General features: G+C 47.4%; 1 long non-coding RNA gene across 1 annotated transcript; it reads left to right on the plus strand.

Moving 5' to 3' along the window:
• Positions 1-411: 411 nt before the first annotated feature.
• Positions 412-4495, plus strand: LOC139833737 (uncharacterized). The gene is made up of 3 exons (XR_011749352.1): positions 412-1483; positions 3007-3116; positions 4430-4495. It is a non-coding gene; the product is annotated as an uncharacterized lncRNA (long non-coding RNA).
• Positions 4496-4730: the final 235 nt, after the last annotated feature.

The raw sequence follows: 4730 nt of genomic DNA on the forward strand, positions 1-4730 counted from the left end.
CAGGCCATTTTGGCAGTTCCTCTTGTATTTTTGTGTTTAGCAAGGAGGGAGGTCGGCCATGCCAAGAGAATGGCATGATCGGGTGGAACCTCTCACCCTCTCCTTTTCCCTCTCCACCTATGGGTACCCTGGACCCTGCTCGCCTGCCTGAACAACCTGCACCCCACCCTGTCCACGCTCAGGGAGCCGCTTCCCTGCACACCACCGCACGCACGCTACCTCGCCTTGCCGCTAACATTTCCTCGAGCGGGTGGCGGACGGACACGACCGCACCTTGCACGCTGATTCCCTCACACCACAGACACTCGCCTCGTTCCAAAACCGTCGCCTAGGACAGGAGGCACAGCAGCGCCACCCTCCCTGCCAATCCCGAGCTGCCGCTCATCCCTTTCTCCTGGTGGGCACCCATTTGATGGTCCGCAGTGAAACGACCTCTCCTTCTCGAGTGGTCGCGCCAGCAGCTTCCTCTGACTTGTCTCTCAACTTCTTACACGGTCCCGAGGCCATAACCGGACCAGAGTGTCTCCCATGTGCTCGCCAAGATCGTGGTCACCACAACAGTGGACGCCATTGCGTTCCCAGTCATAAGTTAAACCAGATATCACGCCAAGCTACCAAACTCAAAGGCATCCTGTATTACTCACGACAATAACACCTGTTACCGCAGTCAATTCCTCTTAGCCGAGAAATTCATATCAAACACTTAAGCCTCCAGCAGAACATCGTCCTGTCCCGATCATCGCAGTAGGCGCCTCCCTTCTCCGTCGGTCTCACGCTACCCCTCACAACACACCATGCACGAGGCCGCCGCCTTTCTGCCCAATCCGACTCTCTCAAAACTCGCCAACGACCCCGTACTCCCCGTCCACCGTGCACCGTCACCCGGCAAATAAAACCCGACCCCGCTGTTTCCCATGTCCGAGCCTCATCACAATCCCCTCACTCCCTCTCTTCACCTATCCTCAGTCCTCACTCCATAACCATCTACTTGGCCACCGAAAGAGCTCCTGCTGCTCTCTTTCTTCTGCTCTACGGAGGAGACGAGACGGAGTTCGTCCGTGAGCAGCACGCCGTGGACGACGCTGCTGCCCTCTCTCTTCTCTCTGTCTCTCTATCTCTCCGTTTTTCTCACTCTCGCTCACATCTAATCCCGCCCCACCTTTTTCCCAGGAACCTTCCGGGACGGCCGCCGTCGTCAAGTTCGTCTACGGCGTCGCCGACCTCGCGGCGGACCGTGTCGTCGCCTGGGAGCTTTTCCGCTTGTTCAAGCCGTACCCCTGCACAGCGCGCGTCTCCCCTGCATCTCCGCACACTCCCACCTCTCCGCCCATTCGTCGTCGCTGACGGAGCTCACACCCAGCCGGCCTCGACTTCGCCCGCGTCGACGCCCTGGAGCCGCTCAGGCCCGACCGAGGCGTCAGGGCAAGCCTCCGCTCGACCACGCTGTCATCGCGCCCTTCTGCTAACGCCCCTGAGACCCCCGGTGAGCTCCTCTTCTCCCGCTTGCTCCGCTCCGTCGCAGAGACGCGGCCGCGCCACCGATTAATCGTCGTCGCCAAGGAAACGGTTGGAGGCCGTCGGATCTTCATCCGCGGGCCACATGCGGCCGGCCTTTGCATGGCTGCTGGCCCCGCTGGCCCCCCTTTTTTTCAAACCACCACGCCCGCACGTCCGCGGTGGCAGTTGGGCCATTCCACAGACAGATCGGCCTGATCCGTTCTATCCGGCCTGTGTTCTTCTTTTTCTTTTTTCGGAAAATTAATCCTGCTGACAGATCTAATTCAGTTTAAATCCACCAAATATTCTTGGTAAATCTAATTTGAGTGATTCGAATTCCTTCGTGTATTTAAACTAAATCTTAACCATCTCCAGTAACAGGCATAGGATTTTATGCTATTTATATTTACTGCTATTTATGTTTCTAAAACGTTACTGTTTTGGTATAAATTAGTTTGTGGGAGTTTTGCGTACCTTTTTACAGTAGACTCAATTTTTTTTTGATAGTACTTTCAAGTAGCTTTCTTTTGGTGTATCATACCCTAGCAGTTGCTTCCTGGATTTTGTGTTGTTTTAAAAGTAAAATCTGGCCAGTAGGCTCTTTCTTGAATTTTAATTTTAAAACTAAAACTGTTTTTGCAACAAAACCAAGTTCCTCTGGCATATATCATGTTAGGGTATAACCAGGTCAGAGGAAATATTTTTGTGAGCTATATTTTATTTCTGGAGATTTTATAACCAAATCAGAGTGACTTTTTAGTATAAAAATTGTGGAAATTAATTTGTAGCTTTCAAAAATGCCAAACCAATTTTGTTAGATCACATATTTCAGAACCTATCCAGTGATATGTTTGTCACTAGTTGGATATGCTCTGATGACTGTGTGCCTTGAAAATGGCTGGCTCTAGTTTCTGCCTTGTCAAAATATTTAAAAATATTTAAAAACTTATTTTTGAAAACTTCCAGTGTATGTGGGTTCCACATGTTATTAGCTTCCAGTAGATATGCTGCATGAATTTTTGTGAGCCACAGAAAGATTTAGGCCATTTATTTGGTCCCTAAGTCATTTCTGGCTTTATAAAAATCTTATCTTTTGTTTTACAGACCAAAATTTAGTGAACCCAATTTCTGTAGCTTTGTAAAGTAAAGCTTTACTTCCTGTGATTTTACCAAAAATTTGTGTGCAATATTCTGGAGTGGCCGATTAATTTGATGCTAGTGCTTATTTACCCGTAGGAAAATTGTGTTGTTTTTGTTTAAAATGTTTTTTAATGAACCTTGGCACCAGACCCCTGCTGGTGGTTTCCAAAGGTCATTTAGCCACCTTTGATTTAGTAGATTAAGTTTTGTTGTGAGGCAGAGCCTTTTTAGCAAAATAACCATTTTCCCTAGGTGCTATTATTTGATGTGTTTAGTGTCTCTGATTTAGTGGTTGGTTGTTGTGTGTTGTTGTGTGGTTGATGCTATGGCCATGTGTTGATTGCCTTCTCTTTTATTTTGCGGCGCTAGAATGCGAGTACTATCGGAGAAGGAGGAGAGGATCTCGGTGAGGATTTCAAACAGGAAGGAAGAGGAGATGATTCATGAAGATGAAGTCCAGTGACAAATAGCCAACCAAGGCAAGCCACCTCTTGATGCATACCTTATCCTAATTGTCTTACTCTTGCATTATTACAGGTTTTATAAATTGCGTGTCTTTTATTTATTTATGTGAGTGGTTATAGCCACTCGGAGTTTTACTATTCCACCCTTACGGGTGCTGCCCCTCATTGATACCTACTGGACAATCCTGGCTACGATTTGGTGCTTAACACCTTATCCTCTCTTTGTCGCCGCTTTTCAAATAAAGTTGGACTATAGGTTGGGAGCCCTTTGGAAAAGGAATTTGGAAAAGGTTTTAAAGAAAATGAGTTCTTTGAAAACCTTGGAGTGGGGCAACCCTGATCAAGTGGAAATTTTATGAAAAGGTTTTGAGAAAGATGATGCTGAAGGAAAAATGAGGAACTTCTGTTTTTGAAAACCTTTGTTGACTGAGTACATCACCGGACCTAGCCAGTACAACCACATTACCCTTTAGTGGGACGGGGCGTAGCGTAGTAGTTTGTCTCGCCTTAGTTTGGGTCCTGCAAGTGTAGTGGCAGTCCGACCATGGACGCTTCGACCGGGGTTCTTCCCATGAGAAGGGACGCAACCCATTTGCCTGTTTAGGTACGCGGGGTACAACTTATGAGCTCCCATTGAAAGATGCCTAAGAGGTTGGATGGCATTCCAGAGGGTCGAGTGTCGGGGACTTTGCAACTCCTGGGTAAACGGCATCCCGGACTCTGGTGTTGGGAGGTACAACTCATTCGGCATGTCTTAGGCTAAGGCGAGCAAGCGAAAAACTACGATCGGTTATCCGAGCCTCGCGTTTTGACGCTTGGTGAACCAGGGATGATCCCGGCGGATTTACCGGATCTTGTGGGGAAAGTGTACAACCTCTGCAGAGTGTAAATCTATTCGAATAGCCGTGTCCGCGGCAATGGACGTGGGAAAGGAAGTGCTGAGTATCAAAGGGAGTTTTGGTTTATAAAAGTGTTTTCTCAAAAATGTTTAGGAAAAAAATGATGCCAGTGGGACAGGTGGAAATGTACCTGGGAGGTACAGTGGAAAGTTGGAAAAGTTGTTTTGGCCATATGAGATGGCCGGAAAGGAAAATGGGTCACCCTTACCTATTAGTCTTCAAAAGAAACTTGTTTTCAAAAAGGTTTTCAACAAAGATATTGAGATGTCATACTTCCGAGAGAAACTATCTCTCACTCCTTGTAACCCTAGAATAGTGCTTATTCCTTGCTACTGCCAAATTGCATATCCTTTACTTCTTTCTAAGGTGGTTTGCGAGTACAATTCATAATGTACTCATGGCTTTGTCCCTGGCTATTTACTTGGCCAGACTTGGTGGAGTCCGACAGATGAAGAAGGAGTTGACGACGTCTATGCGAGCTAGGAACGTCTTCCCGATCCGCTGTTGCTGTAGGGTTATGGCATGACTTGGGCCATGCGAACGCTTTCGTCTGAAGTATTTCCGCTGTGTGTTTGTTGATCTCCTTCCATTGCGGCTCTTATGTAAGTATTGGTCATGTGACCTATTGTAATTTTTTTTTATTCGGTACTGTAATGGATGATGTATTTGATACCAGTTCGGTTATGCTTTCACGACACACTGATCATGGGATCGTGAATGTGTATGCATA

The sequence above is a fragment of the Lolium perenne genome, chromosome 7 (genome assembly GCF_019359855.2).
Source record: "Lolium perenne isolate Kyuss_39 chromosome 7, Kyuss_2.0, whole genome shotgun sequence".
NCBI lineage: Eukaryota > Viridiplantae > Streptophyta > Magnoliopsida > Poales > Poaceae > Lolium > Lolium perenne.